The following is a 23,975-nucleotide window of genomic DNA, read 5'->3' as shown; positions in this document are numbered from 1 at the left end:
TCTGACTTTATACTTCCTGTGATGCTAACAACGGCTCATGCAATTATTTGTCTGCTTTTAGCTTAGTGTTTGTGAATAACTTCTTATTCCAGCTATTAGTTGTTATCTTTTTATTAATATTTTTCATCATCATGTCTGTAGAGGTCACTGTGATAGAAAGGGCAAATCATATAGAAAATATCTGTAGTCATGAATAAAGAGTTTGAAAATAACGCTGTTTCTTTTTCACTGTTTTATCCACAATGTTACCTCTCACAGTCTGACCTCAAATGTGTAACAATACCTGATGAGAGCATAAGAATAGCAACAACCACATGTTTCTCCATAATTGCTGTTTGTCAGTCATTTCTTCAGCATTAACAACATTCCAGACAACTCAAGGTCAACCATATCTTATGCTAAGGAAAAAGCCCCTTCTTATCAAAAGAAATGGGCAAGCCAACAAAAACCATCGCCAGCTTCCAGATGAGTGCTTCATTCTGGCTCAGTTTTGTGCCCATAACTAAGGAAAGCAAAGCCATTGAGTAAATTCTGCCAGTATAAAATGGCAATCAAAGCAACTGAAAATATTGCTAATAGTATTTTCCCCTTTATACATCAACTCTGTGTTTTATTAGTCCCCTGGGATGACCTTCTTTATAAATCTGACCTTGAAAGAGTTCTAGAGGATATTGATACGAAGATAATTCTCTAACAATTTCTAGAGTGTATTAAAAAGTATAAAATTACATATAAAATTACGTGTCACCAATTTTCCACCTTCAATCTTACTAAATTTACCATTGAAACTGATAAGAAATATCAACCTAAAAATAAATTAAATAACATGGTGTTACAGATTTTATTAAGACCCTTACTAGGCCCACAAGGATTGAAGAATTTAGTTAAGTATTGTCTTAGAATCTGAGTCACATGCAAAAGAAACAAAGAGCATTAAACCAATTTGTATAGAGAGTTTTGCAAAAACTCTCTCAAAAAAAGTAGCCATATATCACCAACTACAAAAATAATGTATCTTAGGGATGTAAATAGGAATTACTGTTTGCCATTTTCACCAACTGCTAGATAAAAGGGTAGGAAAGGAAGTATTCTACAGTTTGATTTCTCTTAAATCGAAGAGATTTTATTCATTCTACATAATTAGACATTTTAGCAACAAAAAAAATAGTTCTCAAGTTTTTGTAAAAAATTAAAACAAACCCATGAAAGAGCTATCAGCTCAGGTTAGAAAGCATAAAAAGAATATTGCTTTATTCAAAGATACAAATGCCATTCTAAAAAAGCTTTAGATTCTTTTTCATTAGAAAATTACTTTCAAATTTAATACTGGACTATTCATCCTTTCTGTGGAGTACTAAAGGACAAGATTAATGTATTCCAATCTTTTGATGGAAGATTTTTAAAGAAAGATTTAGAAGGGTCTAATGCCATGAAGCACTTGGCAAGAACACCAGCTGACCTTATGCACCAATTGTTTCATTTCTTTTGGCACTGAAACTGTTTTTCTTCAGCTCCACAATATGACCCCTGTTTCACTGCCAAAGCAGACCTTGACATTAAGAAAAGAAGTTCTGGTGGCAGCAGATTTTAGGGCATCAAAAATGGCAGACTTAACATCATCAGTCTCATGAGAACACTGCAGTATGCTGATGGAATTTCCCCAAAAAAAATTGTTCGATATCAACCCATGGTTGCTCCTAAAAATTGTGCGATTTGCTTTTCTGTTGCAACACCATTCAGATTGATAAATTCTAAAATTTGCAAAAACATATCTGGGTTTTTTCCTAGCTGAAGAACTATTGGTAACAAAGATGCATGTCTCAAGAGGCAGACATCAACTAATGACGCCTGACAGCATGCTAAACACACTACTATAAGCAACCTATGAAGTTTTACAGAGATTAAGTGATAAGTGCTACAAGCTCTGCTCAGTCCAAGTTCCAGGTTTAGAATTATGATGTGCATTAACCAAATTTGTTTGGACTCCATACAACAGGTTTTAAGCCTTGTCATGATAATAATTCAGTGTATAATTAAATGTCGGATTAATTCTTAGCTCAGTCTCTTCCACGTATTTAAAAAAAAAAAAAAGACAGTCTGATGACAGAACACCTAGGTGTAAAGGTATCATTATAATTAAATCATATAGCACAATAAATGTGTAACATATAAAATATGTTGTTTTAGTTATTGTAAAGTGACAGTATACCTACAGAATCCCAATGTTTAGAGCTATTTGACTGACCATGTAATCACTGACGGTCTCAGTGTTATGTGTAAGCAAATACAAAACACAAAATAGGAAGGATCAAAAAGATGACAAGACAAACCAAAGAGAAAAAAGACTTGGAGACAACAAAGACTAAAACAACATTACCTCTAAAATTTCTTGCTTGTATTGAATTTAATGATTTGAAGTTTTGTATATCTACACAGCACTCAGGGAAATATATGCCTATAACTCTACATATTTTGACTGTATCTCATCTTCCTGACACTCTTCTGTTTAGTTATCCAGCTCACTGCGAACACATGCTTAATTTTAATGTGTATGTAGCTCGAATGAAGTCACAATGAGTGAGGTGTTTGGTATATGGGTGTCTTTAATATGTAGCCTCTCTAAAGGAATCATCATTTCATATCTTTAAATAAACATCTCCTCAAGTAAAGTCGTGATTTAGTGTGGGACATTCAGGCAATTATAAGGTTATATCCAATAATTTAACAAACTAAACAACAAAAGTAGTATGCTTATATTGTATAATACTGTTAATCGGTATTATAAAAATATCTTCTCTAAAGAACAATTATTAGATTTTTAAGCCCTTTCTAAACAGGAAAAAAATATTATCCAAGATATTTGGTTGTTAGATTTCTGTTGAAATTCCATTAGAAAATTCATTCACTGTACTTAATGTAATGCAGCTATTCCAGAATAAGAGGAGGTACTTGCTCAGCAGGGTGCTGATACTGCAAAGGGAATACAGATTTCTCTACATTATCTTTTCCACCATTCTTTAGAAGCACATAATACAACTACCTGGCATCATACATACTCTATTCAATATTTTGAATAGGAAGAATAGAAAAGTTATGCAACTCCAAAAGTGTGATCAAGTCATGTGATGCAGGGGGTGTATTGCACCGGTAAGTGGTAATAATTCCGTTTTCCCAAAATTTCCTTTTTAATTTTTTCAGCACAGCATGGATGTTCCAGAATTCTTTCCTTTTCTGCCCCTTCACAATTACACACAGCACACCTAAAAGTGTAGGATTAAATCTTTCATCTTCAAACGTTTTGCCTTTACAAATTTATTCTACAGCTAGGCTGAAGCCATATGAGAGACATGTTGTCTTCTATGTCATCTGGGCACCAACAAAGAAGTCAACAATGAATTAAGTACTCATGCTTTTATTCATGATTGCAAGCTACACTGATTTATAGCAATGATTAAATAATGTTGATTTTATGGAAAATATGCATTGGAACTAAACTGCAAACTTAATTTTTTCTGAAACAAATCTGACCAGAAGTTTGAAGCAGACTTACTGCTTTTACAGGAGTCTTTTCAAAGTGGATGTGAAGAACTTCTCCTCTCAGCAATGCTTAGCTAAGATGGTAAGTAAAGAACCAACACACCTTGGAATACATTCCATCAAACTTTTGGTATGCATGAGACTGGAGCTTGTTTTCCTCTGCTTATTTACTCCAAAGGAAACCATTAGAACACATTTCTTCTATAAGTTAATACCGCATTACTTCACTATAAAACACACATTACAATGCCCTTTATCGCCAGTGTTTGTTATCCAAGACTATTAGGGATATATGATCAGAAATAGTGAGTTTAATGTAACCTGTATTAACTTTAGCTGAATTTACAGGATCACAGAATTTCTGAGCTTGAAAGGGACTTCTGGAGGTCATCTGGTCCAACGCCCCAGCTCGAGCAGGGCCATCTGTTTTTCTACTGCAGTCATGCAATCATCCCACCACATCTCAATAATCCCAACAAGATAATATCCCTGAAACTGCATATAAATCTCTTATTTTCCTCATATTTATTCTCCACACTAGTGTACAGACCATCGTAGAGGTGTGCTACCACGATGATTTATCAGAAAAGGTCTGGGTTGTTGTTTTTTTTCAATAATGGCACTTTTCTATAAGCCACTTCCTTGTTTACACACAAATGCTTGAAATGCCCCCACTTTAGCCTTGTTTTGTTGATTTTGTGCTCCCTTTCATTTACATCATGCCAAGCTTTTTGCTGTCAGCCATGACCATCACTCTCTCACAGGGCTGGTGGTAACACTCTTGCCTTTGTTGACATAGGGATTTGAAAGCCCTAATTATCAGGTCAAACATTCTGCTGGCAAACACACCATTGGCCTGCTCATGGGGGTGGATTCCAATCTCTTCCAAGCAGGTGTTAATCTTCAAGCAGGGTCCCACAGTCATAGAAACCCAATCTTGGTTACTACCAATAGCTCCATAACCAAACCCTGATGTGCAATATCCTTAGCCCTCCCTTTCCTTGCAAGATTGAGAACAAGTGCTGGGCCCCCACATTGCTGACTATTGCCTCCAGAGCTCTGCAGTCAGTTTTGATACTCTCCAGGTTGCCTCCAGCAGTATCATTGGTACCCACATGGAAGAACAGCAGGAGGCAACAGTCACAGGTCTGGACAAGCTTTGGCAACACAGTCCCAGATCCAGATCTCAGGCAAGCAGAAAACCTCTAGGCAACAGGCTGGGTTGGCAAATGGTTACCTCCAGCCCTCACTGCATGAAGTCTCCTACTTCTATCACTCCTCATTTCCTCCCATCAGTCTTGCATAGCTCAGGGTCAGCTGGCCCAGATGCTTTGCTGGAAAGTACATCTGGATCCTCATCAACTTTGAAGAATCTCTTTTTTCCTCCTGCCAAAGCCTGTTTTCTGTTGCTGGATATCCAGTGTGCAACCACATTCTTAACTCCAGAACTAACAGTTCCAACTTTCCAGATACTGGTTAGTTAATCTCCTATAGAAGGCACAAAATCATGAATTTTTCTTTCAGAGAAACTACATCACAGATTATGCACAGGGAATATATTTAATTTTTGAACATTGTTGATTAACAGGGTGTTATAAGGACAGTTCCTGTATTATATTGATACTCTCAGAGTTACATGATTTATTATTTCTATGAAAGGGCTTTGGTTACCAGACAAGCATTTATTACAATGGTGCAAAAATATCTGAAATAAACAAAATACTTTTTGTATATCCAATATTGCAAACTTCATTTTCTATAGTGAGTATTCCAAAGAATTAATGTTTGATATATGAGACAATTAGACAAAAAGAACCATTCCATTTACTTTATAATAAATATATTTTATTCAAAGTGCCCTTGAAAGCAACTATACACATCCTGAGTGTTCCTTCCTACGTACTCTCTAATCCTTGCCAATGAAATGTCTTTATTGATTTCCTAGCTCACTAACAAAAATGTCAAAATAGAAGAGATAAATGAAAATAGTACTGACCTCAGTTCCTCAGTTTTGTCCTTTTTGTTCCTCTTTACATATATGACAACTTTATTCATAAAGTCACTTTTTGTGCCTTTTTTGTTTTTTCATTTGTTCCAGTCTCTCTAACACAGTATTGAAGCACATCAGGATCTCACGACTGTTTTTAGTATTACCTGCTGAGGATTACCTTTTGTTAGTTTAATGCATTTCATTACTGCGCAGACCTGTGTGGAACCATCCTGCAAATTTTAGGTTCATCTCCATCACATGTACATTCCACTTTTCAGGAGACAATAGCATGCGTAGTCTGTATGGCAGTCATCTCTCCCAAAGCCAGACAGAAAAATGAATAATGATTTCTAGAAGTAGTCTGGCTATAGCAATACTGAACTTTTTATGGCTTCCCTTGATGTGGGATGTCAAAAAAAGTTTTAAATTTAGGAACTCCTGTCATTGATTAACATAATAAAGCTATAAGCAGTAGAATGAGACTGAATCACAGAATCATTGACTTGTTTGGTTTGGAAAGGACCTTTAAAGATCATCTAGTCCACCCTGCAATGAACAGGGACACCTTCAACTAGATCAGGTTGCTCAGAGCCCTGTCCAACAGGACCTTGAATGTCTCCAGGGATGGAGCATGTACCATCTCTCTGGGCAATCACCCTCACCCTAGTGTTTCACCATGCTCATTTTAAAAGTCTTCTTCCTTGTATCTAGTCTAAATTACCTTCTCAGTTTAAAACCATTTTCCCTTGTCCTATTGCAACAGGCACTGTAAAATACTTCTCCCCATCTTTCTTGTAGGCTCCCTTTAAGTAGTGGAAGGGAGTAGAAGGTCTCCTGACAGTCTTCCAGACTGAACAAACCAAATTTTCCTAGCCTTTCCTCATAGGAGACGTGCTCCATCCCTCTGATCAAACTTGGTGGCCGCCTTCAGAGCCTGCTTCAAGAGATCTGTGTCTTTCCTGTGCTGAGGTCACCAGAACTGGACACAGGTGGGTTCTCACCAGAGTGGAGGGGCAGGATCCCCTCCCTCACCCTGCTGGCCATACTGCTTTGGATGCAGCCCAGGATACAATTGGCTTTCTGGGCTGCAGGTGCACATTATCAACTCATGTCCAGCCTCTTATCCACCAGCACCCCCAAATCCTTCTTGGCAAGGCTCCTCTTGATCTGTTCATCCTCCAGCCTGTATTGATATTGGGGGCTGCCCTGACCCAGGTGCAGCACTTGGCCTGATTGAACCCCATGATATTCCCATGGGCCCACTCCTCAAGTTTGTCCAGGTCCCTCTGGATGGCATCCCATCCTTCAGGCACGTCAGCAGTACCACACAGCTTGGTGTCAACTGCAGACTTGCCGAGGGTGTACTCAATCCCATTGTCTGTGTCACTGATGAAGACATTCCGTAGCACTGGCCCCAATACATACCCCTGAGGGACACCACTTGTCACCAATGTCCACCAGGACATGGAGTCATTGACCACTTTGCATTGCTCTTGTACTTTGTCATGTCCCAATGTTGGGACTCAAACTCCTTCATCTGCTGCCAACTCTCTTTTAATTGCACAGCTGAAGGGACAAAACCCCCCAAAAAAACCCAACCAAAAATGAAACAAACTCCATTTCATATTCTTATTTTCCTTAAGTTCTTCTAAGAAAATCTGTCATTTGCTTCAGTTGCACTCTTTTGTTTGCTCACAATTTTATGAATTTTAGAGATATAGATAAAATATTCGAGGAAGTTTAGAAGATCTTTCAATATAGCCTCTTTGGAACACTCCCTCTCTTTCATAACTTTTTAGCAATTACAGATTGGCTCTGGTTTTTTTTAATTTAGAGTATTCTCCACTGATCAAGAAACTCATGAGATTACTTTAGATTTTACTTGTAGGTCATACAGCTATTAATTAGATAAGAAGAAGTATCTTGTAAAATATTCTTGAATTACTTCATTTTTATTAGAATTATTAATTTTGCAAAATTATCTTGGAGTGCCCACATCTGATAATGTAGAAATATGTGCAGATAACAATAGGAAAAATAAGTGCCATTATACTACAAATTATAATCCTGTATTTGAAAATTCTTCTGATTTTTGGTCACCTGAACACACACACAAAAAAAAAAGGTAAAAAAAGAGCAATTAAATGATGAACATAAGTGTAAAAAGTCTTAATTACTTATCTATTATATAATAACAATGACATTGAAAGGGATCAGAGCTCTCTACAGAAAAATAATGTAACCAACCATACACAAACACATACACATACCCACAAATATGTATCCTTACCCTATATTCCTTCATATACGTACATTTGGAAAAAAATTGGCCCTGCTACTTTTCCCCAAGACCATAGCAATAAGTCTAGGTTGGTCCCCAGAATCCCTACAACAAACAACAATAGTTTAGCTCTTTAAACTATTTCTCCTTCATGTACTACGTTTTTGCCAATGCTGTATCAAATACAGCAACTTTGTACTTAAAATACTTACGTAAATTTCACAGAAAAATAGCTAAGCACCTTCAAGAAGAAACCCCAGGAACTACTACATCCACTCTCAAGTCTGTTCCAGCTGTTATGCTACTAAGACAACTTAGAATTTAACAAGCTATACTTTACAGAATCACAGGATGGGTGAGGTTGGAAGGTATCACAGCGGGTCATGTGGTCCAGCCTGCCTGCCCAAGCAGGGTCATCCCAGAGCACATGGCACAGGATTGTGCCCAGACAGTTCTTGAATATCTCCAATGAGGGAGACTCCACAACCTCTCCAAGCAATCTGTTGCAGTGCTCAGTCACTTGCACAGTAAAGATGTTCTTCCTCCTTCAGACGTCAGATGTCCTTCCTATTCAGACGGAATTCCCTGAGCATGTTTCTGCCCACTGGTTGGTTGTCCACCAGCCTGCAAGTCCTTCTCTGCAGAGCTGCTTTCCAGCAGGTCAGCCCCCAGCCTATGCTGGCACCTGGGGTTATTCTTCCCCAGGTGCAGCATGCTGCACTACTTTTCTACAGATTACCTTGTCTGGACTTGCAGAACCATGTCCCAGATATGTGCTAATGACATTCGAGGATGAAATCTCAAATTGGATTTGAATATTTCCCCTTAGTACAAAATTTGTACACTTTCTTTTTTCTCCCTGCTGTTCCTTTCGATACAAAAAACCCCAGACTTTGACAGACTAAAGGTGGTTATTTTTTTCTAAGTGTTGAAGCATTTGAAACAGGTAAAATCCCAATACACATTAAAAAATGTATTTATTTTACTTTCCAGTACATTTGATTTTCAAGCCCACCCCAAGAAGCCGGGATAGAAGAGCTAGAAAAAAAGGCACTTGAAGATCAAAAAGAGTAACTGTGGCAAGTATACAACCTGAAGATTTCTTAAGTCATACCATCAAAATTATTTCTAAAAAATAACTGGAAAAGTTAAAAGGCATAAGATGGAAATAATGGAAAGCTTAAATTTCAATACATAAAATAGAAACTCCAATACACTTAGTTTTTAAAAAGCAGTGAAAAAGAAGAGAGTAAGACCACTTAATGGTTTCAAAAAAAAACCCCATCCATCAATCACTTTCATTGATAAAAGTGGTAATAAGCTTCAGTCAAACAATTGACACAATAAGAAAAAAATATATTGCAAGAAAAGTCACAGAAATCTACAAGTATGTAAGAATGCATTTTTCTTGGAAAATAAATTTCAACATATATCACATAAAATACTCGCCCAAAATACACTGTAAATGCCTGTGATACTGTAAAAGGAATATTTCTTTAAGTGTTCTTTAGGTGAAGAATCCTAGAAAATTTTAAGAATCTGGAATATTAACAGGTCTTGCATGTAGAGTTTTATTACTCCATAAAATCTGTACGTGCATGCATCAGTGAATCCAGTTTTAAATAAACACATTTTTCTGCCTATTTTTTCAGGGCTACATTGTGGGCAGTGCCTGCATATTTACCTGTATAATTACAATTCTCCCTAGCTCGGAGCCATTAACCACTATGTAAAACACAGCAATACAAAACAACGCTCAACACAAAATCTTTGGATCTGCTAACATGTATTTGTGCATGCGTGGAGTCTCGTTCTCTCATGGATCAGGACTGGTATGTGGATTTCCATTCTAGACAACTGTTAAATTTCTCGACAAGGTTATCAGATTGGGGCCTTTAAATTCAGCCAAAGCAGCAGATGTTTTGTGTTAGTTCAGTGGCTATTCATGAGCACATATAACAGGTACCAGAGGAGTTGTTATTGAAGATGATTCTATTAAAGTACTACTACCAACTGTCAACCTTTTACTATTTATCACTTCGTGTTTGTAGATATATCCCAATATATTTTTCTTTTTTTAGATTAAGAAAATTGATGACACAGAGAAAACATAAAATGACCCAATTTTAGCTAAAATTTCTAAAGATTTTTAAAGCAATAAGAAAGAAACCTGATGCTTTTAAAAAGCACAGAAAATGTCTACCTGGTAATAATTGCTGGATTTTTTGCTATTGATTGTGAAATAATTGAGGAAAAGGAATGGATTATTTGGGGCTAGGAAAGTGAATAATCCATTGCGAAATAATCAAATAATCAATTGAAAAAGGAAAACATTGAATATTACAAACCATAAAATAATAGAGAGATGAAGAGCAGAGGACAGTAAAGAAATAGGAATGCAGGGCATGGGATTCAGTTTTCTAGGGTAAGAGTAGAAAGAAACATCAGTAATAGCTTTCCATCAGAAGCTCTTACTCCTAAAAGCCTGGCACCTGACCTGATTCTTCAGGATATGGATCAGGTTTCTATGAATAAGAAATAATGAGTATATTTAAATTAGTTTAAATGAAAGAAACACCATATCTTTACTAAGACACCAAGCTTGGCAGCATTTTTTGTAGACTCTGAGAGAACAAAAAGCTCCTTGAACCAAAGACTATTGTTCCTTTTTACATGGTTTCCTGAAAAAAATGAGCTGCTTTGCTCAGCTCCTCTTGATCACTTCCAGTAACCAATTCCATCTAAGTCCAATGCATGGGAAAAGGTCTCAAAGATTTAACATTCCTACAAACTTTTTAAAAGCAGACAGTTGTATGGGGTGTCTGCTAGCTAAAAGAAAATGCAACATGAATGCAACTTTTACTTAGTAGTGCAGAACTCACTTCTCAGTAAAGGCCCCCCTTTCAAATTGATTCTCTCTTGTCTAATACAGGTTAAGTTTATACTGCAGCCTGAGTATAAACTCAATTAAAATATCAACTCACAAATCCAAACCCATAGGCAATATGGATTAATTTAGTCTTACAGGACTATTTCTTAAACCAAAACCTTCTTAATTCAAAGCATAAAACCAACCAATATGCTGCTCCTTCCACTCTCTCCATCTCTTTGGCATGCAGCCCACCACTTTTTCTTCTTCTCCCTTGCACTAAGAATCTGGCACCCCTGCCCCAGCCTGGCTCAGCACCCACTGGCTCCCCCAATCATCCCTCTCAGACTATTGAACAACCTGGTAGTTAAAACGTGCTACATGAAAACACAGATGTGATCACACTTAGGGATTTCTGCACTGAGCACTAAGATGCCCATCTGCACTGAGAGCATACCAAGCACCTCTCCCAAAACATATCAGACACCTCCAAAGACGAAGGCAGCGTTTCAGTGCCACCCTTTTCATCACTAGATTTTAACAGACATTGAGGAGAAGCAAGAATGCAGTGGTCACACCAGGTAGCTACATACAAGAACCTACATTTAAGTGGAAATTAAGATCATAGTAACATATATATGCTGAGTTTAAGGGATATACTGGTTCAGGCAGCTGTAAGAGCACTGATTTCCTGTGCTATTTTCTGGAATTTATGCACCAAACTTTCACAAATCTCATTTTAATCAACAAGACAGGCAATCGAGTTCTCACTGCTCTTGATCATCAAGAATCATGCACATAAACAATGTCCAAAAATGGTATGGAATCGAAGTATCTTATACATCATCTACTTTTTCTAACTTTCTGCCAAAAAAATGCTGCAAATAACTAGCAAAATGTGCAATGTGTAAGGAAATGTGCATTTTGCTACGCTGCCACACTGTTTTCTTTGTAGTAGGAAGCTCATCTAGTCTTTGGATCAGATTTTAGGTACAACAGTTGCTTTAAGAATATTTTAATGGGATCAGATCAAAAGTCCAACTGGCTCAGTATCCAAACAGGTTGAAAGCAGCAGTTGGAGAACACTGTTAGTAAAAAGAGATGGATCATATCACTTCTGTTATTACAGTAACTTAACTATGCAGAATTTAAACAGGAAAAAATCTTGTATCAGACTATTGTATGATACTAAGCCTCCCAAGACAATTTACTTGACTTTATTAACAACGTTTACAGTTGAGCTGGAATGAGAGAAAGTTCATAAACAGTGTTAATAACAGTTCTATTTCACACTGGTGAAATAGAAGACTGCTTTGTCTTGTCAACTAATAATATTTTGAGAAGCATTAACATTTTGAACCTCAAGTTTCAAAAATCTACTATTCAAAATGAATATGGAGAGAGACTGCAATTTGTATTTGCAACAGTGTACTGGAAGACATCCCAAATATTTTTTTCTGATCAAGGTAGGTCCTGAAATAGAAGTATACAGCAGTATTGGACCACGACAAAGCTGAGTTCAATTTAGCTGCTGTGTAAAGATGTACAATATATCAACTTGGAAAAAGCAATATGCTAGTTCAGTGATACTATTTTTTGAGATCCTAGCCAGTGTACTTGCACTTCAAATATAACACAACCAGTTTGGCCGACCCTAGGCTTAGGGTCAGGAAAAATCTTGTGGGTTAATTATCATACTGTTTACTTATAATGGATAGGTGGCTTTTGTGTAGCTGTGATTATCTCGTATATCTAGTTGATTTCTTGCTAATAATAGCTTGCTCTAAGAAGTATTAAGATACAGTATTGATTTCAAAAAGATTAAATCACTGTGCTAATATACAAGAGATTATTCAATTAGTAAAGATGACTGGCAACATTTATCTAAAAATGCTCCCTGCTCTCCTGTGAATATCTAAAGTATAGCTTGGCTAAATACATAAAAATCAAGATCAAAATACTCAAAAGCAGTCAAAAATGTGAATTCTAAGATTTCAGGAACAAGAAACAATTTCCAGAGAAAACCTGGTCCTGAAGTATCTCAAACTGCTGTTACTAAATAATCAGCTGTTATTTTTTAAAAACTCTAAAATAAATCTATTTTGAAATAAATTGCCAGATTTTCACTGTAAGTTCTCCAACACATTCTGTTCCATAAACCTGGCAAACTTTTGTTGCCCATCTGCTTTACTGAGCAGTATAAAGGTGTTCTCTATTGGTAAATACCCTAAAAGTTGAATGACAGTCAAACAGCAACATTCATTCTCTTTTTCAAGTCTCTCAGTAAGTTTCCTGTTGGCTTTCTATTAGTTGCTTCTGCACACTTTTAATGATATCATACGATATCATTAAAAAATTAAAATTCAACTTAAATAGGCTCTAGATGAGGTCAAAACTATTTTCATAATTTCAACCAACAATATTGTCGCTGGTGTTCTTTATGCCAAACAAGCAAACAACAAAAAAAATCTCTTTTCCTTTTATTAGTGTAGGAAGAATCTATTCTCAAATATCTGTCTATTCAAATGTTCGCCTCAGTAAGCAGCTGTCCATCACACTGAAATAAAACTGTAAATTTTCACCACTATTGCAAATGGTTGGTTCTTAGGGTTTTTTTTGTTTTCTTGCTAAGAACTGTATTTGTTCATGCACCAGGACAAGGGACTATGCAAGAACTTTTCCCATCAAAGTGCAAGGGGAAGCCCTATGTGCTCAGAGTTGTGAGGCTGCTTATAATTCATCCCTTGGTTAAAAACAAATACCATTCATTCAATGCACCTCTGAAAACGTAATTTTTTTCCCAGAGAAATAGTGATAAGAGAGGTGCTTTGCCTCAGTCCTTCCTCTAAGATGGGCCTTCACAATCTCCTGGAACATTCAGCTTGAATTTGTACTCAGTGTTGACGTGGGAGAGGTTATTTTTCTAATTTAGTCCACAAAGGATAGCCACATACTGAAAACCACATCAGTCTGAGCAGGGGATAAATTAGAATATCTTTGGAGTGTTGTTTTACTGGAAAGGTTGACTAAAAGCATCTAGCTCTAAATGTAATTACAGCACGATTTTACAGCTGTTACCAACCTACTCGAAATTACTAGGTCTAATCTGTTCTATGATACCATTGCACAATTTTCATTTTCAAAAACAGTGGCTTCCTTATTTTGATAAGGATTGTTAAATCTATTAGAATATGCAACATGCAATTAGGTATGATTCATTACTTATGCCCAGTAGTTAATTTGAGACACATTTTTCCAATACAGTTTTCATGATAATGTATTTTCATTTCTCTAGTTTTAGCTTGCTGTGAGACAGCTGTCTATTTATTCTCATTGCTCTCTACTTTAATTGCTCCAAGCTTAAACTTCACATGTCAGACTGACAACAAGCAAAGTTTAATGTACTTCTAAGTCTTACAAGCATACCTGGCAAATTACAACACAAAACTCTCATCAGGAAACCCGAGAAATCTCTAAAAAATTACATAAAATTTCTTTCAGCTTCTGTGTGTGTGTTTACTAAAAATAGTGGAGGCAGAATAAAATATAAGAGATTTTACAGAGTGGAAAATTACTTCAGACAGACAAACTTCCTCTTCTCTCTTGCCAGAAAGAAATTTGCCTCTGGAGATTTCAGATCTAGTCATCAAACATCATCCTCACCCTTCTATCTTCTATAACCTTTCTCTGCCAAAAGGATAATACAACTCCTATTCACATCCTGCTATGGACATCTGGAGATAGGATCATCACAATAGCATTATTTGCAGTTATCATACAGACTGAGGCCTTTGAAGGTTAGATACCAGATAGAGGAACAAAACTCTTCTGTTTTTTATCCATGATTGACAGACACTGCAGAATAGTTCCATTGTACAGTTTTTATGAACTCTTCAGCCAGAATGCCTTTTAGCTATATTTATTTAAGTTGCTGCTGTCAAAACAAAGATTACATCATTTTACACCCATGTTTTACAAATTAGGTAGCCAGGACATCTGCAAAATAAAGGGTAAGATCATTTACTTTGGCAAAGATTTTGATATCAACTGATAAAAACAGTATCTGTATAAAGTTGTGTTAGTGTACTGGCTAACAGCTCATCTTTGGAAAACCTGTACTGATTTCTAGGTACATTTTTTAAAGCATTTGTTTTCACTGGTTCCTATTTGGTTTTGGAATGCCTTTAAAGAGAAAAGTCATCCTTTCTTCACTCATCACTTTTTCCTAGGGATAAAAAAACCAGCACGAACCCCACGAACTTAATAGGAAATAGTTTTATAAATATATTTTTCGTATAGTTAGCTAAAAAATAGTTTTATGACACAGTTCAGACAACCTTATCCCACACACTGAAGTAAGTACCATGGTTGATGAAATCTAAATGGGTGAAGAAAAGCTTCAGGGCTATATGATTGTGTTGTTACCAAGCTCTAAGAAACAGAGCAATGGGAAATCATATTAAAGATGTGCAAAACATGAACACAAAAATATGATATAAAATAAATAAAAAGCAAAATAAAACTAAAGAACACAATTTCAATTTGAAGGCCTCAATGCAGAGCTCCTTTTAATAATTAGTATTTTGACAAATTTCTCTTGCAAATTGTGAAATACAGTTATAAAAAGATGTTTTACACAAAAGATTTCACGGGCAGCATATTAAATGACCCCTTCTGCAAAGTGTTTATCATTTTAAAAATCAACTCTTTCCTTTTTTTCTCCACAGATGCTCAGCAGAACTCCTTTACAATGACCATTAGAAACACTTGTTAATCTCCATACTTGCTCACACCAACCTATTTTTATACATTTGCTCAAGTCCTAGAGTATGCAAGATCCTCCTGGTGTCTTTAAATGAGCCTAAGATGTCACTGGTGTGCTTTAATGACATACTAAGAGAGAAAACCTGCATTAAAATTCATATGGTCCAAAGAGATTTGATTCTGTGAAAAGTAAGAAGATTTCCTTTTCTATTACACAGCTGAAGAATGGAGATGCAAGAATGAAGTGAGTTCCTGAAATCATACAGATGAACTATGTAGAATAAGAAATTGAATAGGAGCCATCACCTTTGAATTATTTTTGCTAATTATATCTCTGTTTCCTAAGCTGATAAAGGTGGATCTGAGATATGCAGAGCACCTTCTTCCTTCCACTATATAAATATTATTGTAATACTCAGAGGTGGAAAAAATCAACATTTTTAAATACAAAATCATTGAAGTTATGCTAAGTATCCAATAACCATCTGAAATTTTCTTTTTGTCAGGTTTCATTGAGGCAAAGATCACAAAGCACTGAGAAAATGAAAAGGGAATATTTCTGAGATTGCACAAAAATGGACAAAATAGTGTGGTGTTGGAAACCACAGCTGAAGCTTATTGGAGATCCACTTTCTGGAATGATTTCTGTAATTCTCAAATTACACTGGTCAAAGATAGCTATTTTGCTTTTTATACACTTCTTTGAGAATGTGTTTTACACTGAGTGCCTTTGTATGATATTCACATTCATATCCACACAAAAACATTGATCTGCTTTCTAAACTTACAGCCTCTGGACAAGTCAGGAGAAAGAGCTTTGCTGACTAACAGAGTGGGAGCCCAGCCTTTTGTCCCAACACTAGACAGTGTGAGGTGGAGAGTGATAGCTGGACTCAGAGAACTGCACCATTTTCAAATTAACTGCCTTCATTCAAATACTGTCAACTAAAAATCCATGCAGCGGTGGTAAAGCAAATATTCTGGTTTAAAAAATTCTGCATCAAAAAGTTTGCGATATGGTTTAGCCAGAGCTTCCTGCTAAGCTTTATACTGGACTGCACAGTTGTGCTTTCTGCTTCCCAAAGTACACCTTCATATTTGATACTACCATCACAGTGCACCAAAATGCTGATAGACAGCTGCACCACAACCACTCTCAGCTAAAGCTATTCCTTCTGGAGAAAAAACCCTCAGTCTACAGCTGGACTGATACAATCCTTCACCTGGTCCAGCAGTCTGTATTGCCACAGTGTACCCCACACTAGAAAGAATTTATGTACCTGAGAGATGAAAAGCTTTCAGAATAATTTTATTGGACCTACGGTATTTTTGAAAAAGTATATAGGAGAAGCTAAGATAGTAAACAGAGGGCACTGAACACAAATATTTTGAGGATAAGTTCTGCTTTGCTTGTAGGTGGCCCCTTTGTTTCTCAGTTTTCTTGTGCCCTAACTTGTCAACTTCCCAGAATACAGATGAAATTCTATTGCAAAGAAGTTGTTAAGAGTTGAAAAGTCTGTGTTACTAGGGATTAGAAGGGTGGCAGTTAAAATTATTAATTTCACATATTTTTTGTATTCCTACTATTAGAAAGAGCCTAAAACCCCTTTATTTTGTCCCCTCTACAAGCACAGAGAAATCCCTTGTTTTCACCAATGATCTTGCAATCTAAATATTGCAAGAAATGGGATACTACGAGAAAACAATGAAAGAAAGATAGTGTAATATGAATATTTCAAGGGCTGTTGCAAACGTAAGTCGAAACAAAACAAGAATTTTGAGGAGGGATGCTTTGGGAATAGCAAAAGCCTCCTGAGCTTCAAAAAAGCATGGGGAAAAGCTTAAAAAGAAAGGCTGAAAAATTAGCACATGAGAAATGAAAACTCAGGTTTAATGAGGATATGAAATAGTTCCTGGGATGAGTCAGTACAGAAAACATGTATAGATGATAAGACAGAAGAAATGCCACTTGGAAGCAGTGAGATGCTTTTGTACAGTATTAAGTATTCCTACTACTATTTTTTTCTGGCCTGCTATGGATACAAATAAGAACTGCAAAGTTTTATGGATTTACATTTTACAGAAGATTGAGTATGTGAACTCATACAGTACATTATGTTATTTCCAGCCTGACTTTGCAAAAAAAGTCCAAACTCATTTATACTATGAATATTTATCACTATTCTACTTTACATAATATATACATAGGTTTATATATAGGCTAGAATTCTTAATATTGAGTCGATTATATGGAATTTTACAGACTAGAAAGCACACGATCTACTTGTGAAATATTTCCTGGAAAGCATTAGTGAATGTAAATTCATTTGAGATTTCCATTAGATATTCTGAGTATTGTCATTCTATTGGCACGTATGCTTCAGTGGAGAAACAGATAAATTTGGAATTAAAAATATTATCAATAACTCTCTTTCCACTCTCAGTATAGATTTCTTTTAGTTAACTTTATTCTTTGTCAATCAAGTTGAAACAATGACTCAAAATGAAGACATCTTGGCATATGTATCTATTATTCCTTCTATAATGTAGTACTCCCACTGGTTTTCATGGGAATTATGCATATGAAAGGACTGCATTATTAGGCTAGATTAAGAGAAGACATTTAGAAATACTTAACTCATCATACCACTTCAGAACCTCATATTTATAATGGTACTTGAGCCTGAAGCAGTATAAACAAAAGCATAAAATACAACTCCTGGAAATATACTATGGATGGATTTTTCTTAACTTTTTTCACTAAAAATTGACCTGAATTAAAACTATTTTCCTCGCTTTTAGATATATGACCAAATAAAGAAATATTAATCAGATCAGTCCGAAAGACTTGCAATATGCCTAAACCAGAGAAGTTACATGCCAGTAAGAGGACAGTAAAAGGGTTACACTGCAAATACATGAACTAGATGTCTGTGTAACCACATAAAGGCCCTTAAAATTTTTCTTGGCAGCCCTATGTCTGTTTTAACAGATTATATTAACCCTGATCCTCTGGAAGCATGGCCAGTCATCTTTAACTCTTCAAACACATGATTTCATTTTGACTTCAGAAGTGTTGTTCTCCTCCCATGCCATGACAACTCAAGGATACTATGAACTATCTTCCTCTGACCCAGGAAAGATATTGGGCTCTTCCTTTCTCAGAGCTAAAAATGAATGGGCCTCCACTTTATTCTAACAGATTGGGTAGACAACGATTGGCTCTTTCCCAGATGCACAGCCCAGATGTAGAGTCAATCTTCTAGGCTACTTAGAATGGACTAACTTTCTAAATGTTTCTTTTTATTTTTTTTATCTAAAACATACTGCTGCACAGTTAACCCTGGACTGTAATTTTTGATTGCTAGTAACACCCTTGCCACTTTTGTAAAAAACCTGCCTGTCACAGTGCCTTAAATTCACATTGTCCAATCTGACTGGAAAAGTTCAGATTATAACTTCCAGCCTCCAAAGCTACTTTAAAGCATGGTCACTGGGTAAAATTTTGACTCTACAGTAGTACTTCTCCAACTTGAAACAATTCTCTGAGGACTGAACACTTCAGATATTCTTTTCAGTTTGATGGCTCACATTCGGACATCACTAATCAGGTCAGTCACAGGTACTTATCTTGTGAGATAAGGATATTGGAAACAATATCCATGAAGACTCCTGCTAGAAGCATAAAGCCTTGAATTAAAAACCTATTAAAACACATGTTGCACCTTTTCAAATTGTACCATAGATACCCTAGATTGTATCCTGGGTTAACAGATATCTTTGTATCTACAACATGCAAGTCGTTGTTAACATTTTCTTAGGGAAACTTGATTTTCTTAAGAAGTGACAAACCACATTTCATTAAGTGAAAATATAGACCTTATATGGCATTTGAAATCATGTCTAAATCCAGAACACTGCATTTCTAGAAAGTAGAAATAATGAGAGTCCAGAGCACAGCAACAAGAATTAAAGAAATACAAGAAAAAGACTGGGTTTTTTTTCTATAAAAGAGAAAACAAAAAACAGGGATTGTTTAAAAGAATAACACAATGGAAACATGACTAAGAATCTCAAATATGTTAAGAATCTGGGGTGGGCAAAGAGGAAAATAAAATCCCTGTACCACTAACTAACAAAGGCTAATGAGTTCAACTAATTTACTTATAGTAGGTTAAGTTTAAGATCAGAAAGCACAAAAAACATTCTAATGGAAAGACTAGTGAAATGCTGGAATAGGTAAGTTACTTAGGTAAGTAATCATAACAAATCTTTAGGCAGACAGGCAAGTCCTCACTTAAAAAGACAAGTTTTATCGATCCTGGCCTTGGAGGAAGAGTGAGGGGGCAGGTGTGATGCCTTTTTGGAATAATTTTCAACTGTGTGATTCCATGCTGAAGTGTCCGAAGAAATGCAGCCGTGTAGTGACCCACTTGCTGTGGGATCTTGACTTGGAAGGAAAGTCTTATTCTGGAAAAAAACCAAATCAAGTTCTTCATGTATACAATCACTTGGATTCTGATGCAATCTATGGATCACCTAGCTACCTTGATCCAATCTGCACCTTCTTTATTCAACAGTTTAATGATAACTGCTTTCAGGGCTGGACTATACACAACCCATGTCATATCCAGCCACAGGATATAGGATTTTGCTTGCTAAGAGGAATTACTTAATAACATGTCCCATGGCCTTGAGGCCAGACAACACTAGCAACAGCTGCTAATAACACTGAATTCCAGATGTAGAGTCTGCTGAAAAATTTAAAGGAATTAGTTTTACAATATTTTGCTTTAAAAATCTAGGTACACTCCAAATTCTTATTCTCATATCTCTACTTTACTGTTAAGTTGGGATCTTTAGTGGTTTGTTTGTTTGTTTTTAGTTTAAGCCTAAAACATTTTATTGGCGGATCAACCTTAATAATTAGAATCACAATCCTGTAAAAAGGCCACAAGTCTTTGGAGTCTTTGGAGAGTTAACACAAAGTAAGTAAAGAACCTTCTCTAGTCAGTTATTTTGTTTCCAGTAAAAATGTCTGATTAATGGGAGAACACAGGACATATGTACAGTCCCAGATTGATTAGTGACAGACTAAAACGATGATTTTCCAGCTTCATTTCAATATTCTTTCCTATTATTCTGTAATAAGCAGCATGTAGAAGTAGGAAAGTTACATAGCCATGCATATTCCCTACATTTAAATCACTTGATCTAACACCAGGTAAATGATCCAAGAAATAAAAGCACAAACCTGCATCACGGTTCATCTTTTGGATGGTGTGGACTAAACTAGTAGAAAATAACGTTTTCTAAAATGTATAAAGACCATGACAGCTGAAACAGGTACAACAGCAATATAGCGAGTATCAGGTGTTCTCAAAGTTTCTACACATAACAAAGTAGCTCCCATTCAAAACCTCCTAACTTGACAAAGTTACGAATGTCAGTGCTTCAAATGAAAACCTTTAAAATACATCTCACCTATACATGACCGCTCTCAGATACTATGCACCTCACTGCCTTTTTCACAACCACTGCAAAGAGGCACCAAACGCAACTCCGCCTCCACCTTTCGATCAGTAAAGTTGCCAGAAACACGGTCCCGGAGTGAACAAGCCCCCGGGTTGCCCCTTCAGGCTGTCCGCGGCGTACTCACCATGGCGGGCTAGTTTTGAAGACTTTCTTCCCCTCCCCCTGCACCTACGCACAATGAGGGAGAATGGAGAGCAGTTTCAGCATTAAATTTGAACTTCCCTGCTTTTGTTAGCATGAGTCACCACCTTAACATTATCTCAGCTGTAGACTTTTATCTGTGAATATCTAAGCCCTGTCTTGTGGAAAACTAATTACTGAGCCACTGAGAGGCTTCATAATGTCCTGCATTTAAGTCCTGAACATCATACATAATGCATAGGAAGCAGTCGCTGCACTCTGATTACAGAACACTGTCATTAAGAGAGCAAATTAAAGATGTGAATAATTCACTGGCTGAGCTTATTGTCAGTGCTGCATTGTGAAATTAGAATTTCTAATAAGTACTGCAATTTTTTTAACCCAATTAACACAGAGAACATCTTGAGTCTGATTAGTACAATAAAAATTATTACCTTATTCTTTTGCTTCACAACAGCCAAATTAAATACTGTACTTAATTATGCAGCATTCATCGCTTCTGTGCTAGAAATAATAATAATAAAAAATTCTCACTATCGCTTTAATAAGACTTCCAATATTTAGAGTGCAACTGAAAAATAGAACATATGAATCTCCTGCACAATTTCTTATCACAAAGTTACTGGCTTTTTTTTTTACAGACTTTGAAAATACGGTTTAATATCAGCAGCCGACCATGATGTCACTGCTGAAGTCTTCTCTGGAAACAAAAAGGTATTCAAAAAAAATTCCACAAAACGACCCTTCTGAACAAGCTCTGAATATATATTGTGAATTAACTTTCTCTGGGTTGATGTGAAGGCAGAAAAAAAAAAACCATTACCACTTACTGTCTTGAAATCGAATACACAAATATACAAACATAGAAACATGTATATATATACATACACACATACACACATATATATATATATATACAGGTTGTTTCAGAAAATATGCTTAGGAAATATACTAGGAAAAAACAGGAGCTGGGTCAGCTCTCTTACCTCAGTTCCCTCTTGGCACGGGATAGATAACATCCTTTCATCCCAGAAAGGAGAAAAGTCCGATTCAACATCCAGCGTGTTGATTTTTTCCCACACGATGCCTGCTGCCATGTTAAATAAAGAAAATGATCACTGAGGATGCAGCTTTTGTCTCCAAATATTTGAATACTGCCTTTTAGTGACAAGGACCCCAGGAACCTTCGCACATCTGGCAGCAGACACCACTGGCTGCAGCTGCTGCAATGGGATATTTCCTCAACCCTATATCATTCCCAGCTCCTTTTTCTTCCCCATCCTGAGGAAGTTTAATCACCAAGCATGGCTGGGAAAGAAAAAAAAGAAGAAAAGGAAAAAAAAAAAAAAAAAGGAAAGGTGGCATTGCAATCACAAGCTTTCTTGGTTTTGTCCTAGAGACAGGGACTGCAGCAACCACCTTGCATCTTTGTCTAGTTATTTTAGCATGTGCGTGCAAGAGGGGAGGAAAAAAAAGACTGAAAATTATTCAGGCATAATGCAATAGACATAAAGAGACAAAAAGACAAGGAGAGAAAGAGAGGGGAAGAGAAAGAGGGAGAGTGAGGGAGGGAGAGGAAACAGAAAGACTAAGAGAGGGAGAGGGGGCTGTCAGTGCAGATAAATCTGCATATGGAAATCAGGGTTATCCTGGGTACAGTTTTATTTAACCATGATGTACTGTTTTTTTAATTAGACAGGAATTTAAAGAAGGAAATGAGAGATTCTTACAGACACAGGAGCAAATGAAGCATTTTAAATCACAGCAAAGCTTTCAGAGCAAGCTGTAGCAGCAACAGAAAACTTTTTATAGCAACTTTCTTACTAGAAGGAAGTTTCGTGCACTGCTGCTATTTTGCACCCAAAATCCAGGCAAAACTGGAAAAGCATTCATTTTGAAACAAAATCAAACCACAGCAATCCAAAATAATACAACACTTTTTTTAAAAGACCCATAAGCCACCAGGTGCACGATATGCACTTGAAGCTAAATTATGCCAGGCACAGGTTTTAGGACTTTTGCCCTGGCCCCCATTCTGTGGTGACTGTCACACCCAATGGAGGTGCTTCAGTAGATGATAGGAGTGATACCTAGCTTGAATTTCAAATGCATTAAACACCACTTCCCAAGCTTGATGAGAATTGGGTGTGTTTGGGGATACGAGTGTTACCTTACAGACATAGAAAGGTTGGATCTGGATCTGTAAGGCATCAGAAAAGACCAGGAGAACCTCTTGCCCATCTCTGTGAGAGAGCATTTGGATGAGTGAACTGAGAAGGCTGAGAAGGAAAATGAAGTTCAGGTAAAGTCTAGACAAGAAAGACACCAGACAAAGGTAGGGAACAGTTGTAGTACAAGGGAATTTATGGGAAACATGGGGCAAGAGTATTTATAAGAGCATGTAGTGACAGGACAAGGGGAAATAGGTTCAACTTGAAAGAGAGTAGGTTTAGATTAGGTATTAGGAAAAAAATCTTTACTCTGAGGGTGGTGAGGCACTGGAACAGGTTGAACAGCGATGTTCTGGATGCCCCATCCCTGGAGGTGTTCTAGCCCAGGATGAGGCTCTGAACACCCTGGTGTAGTTGAAGTCACCACAGGAGGGTTAGAAGTAGATGATCTTCAAGGTCCCTTCCAACCCAAGCCACTCCATGATTCTGTGAGCACAAGGGAGGCAGCTTTAACAGCAGCGGCAAGATGGTGGCGTTCATGCGCGAGCTGGCCAGAAACCACTAGTGGTGGCTGACCGGCCAGGGCATGCCCACCTAAGCAAGAAACCCGGCTGGCCTGTCAGCACTGGGAGGAGTGGCGGGCGGCGCTTCGCCGTGGGGAGGGTGGGGCGGGAACAGGAGAGGAAG

At 36.9% G+C, this 23,975-nt stretch overlaps 1 long non-coding RNA gene across 12 annotated transcripts in view; it reads right to left on the bottom strand.

Moving 5' to 3' along the window:
* Positions 1-23,969, bottom strand: part of LOC108448016 — a 207,921-nt gene extending 183,952 nt beyond the window's left edge. For 5 of the 12 annotated variants that reach the window (XR_001863784.1, XR_001863775.1, XR_001863778.1 and 2 more), the window contains exons 1-2: positions 22,104-22,661; positions 21,101-21,144 (exon numbers count right to left, since the gene is read on the bottom strand). This is a non-coding gene — a long non-coding RNA (uncharacterized LOC108448016). Of the gene's footprint in view, positions 1-21,100; positions 21,145-21,551; positions 21,622-22,103; positions 22,662-23,597 lie in introns of those variants that run through there. The other 7 variants (XR_001863781.1, XR_001863785.1, XR_001863782.1 and 4 more) reach the window with 5 other exon arrangements.
* Positions 23,970-23,975: the final 6 nt, after the last annotated feature.

This window comes from Corvus brachyrhynchos, unplaced genomic scaffold (genome assembly GCF_000691975.1).
Source record: "Corvus brachyrhynchos isolate BGI_N302 unplaced genomic scaffold, ASM69197v1 scaffold14, whole genome shotgun sequence".
NCBI lineage: Eukaryota > Metazoa > Chordata > Aves > Passeriformes > Corvidae > Corvus > Corvus brachyrhynchos.
This window is presented reverse-complemented; position numbering and strand designations above follow the sequence as displayed.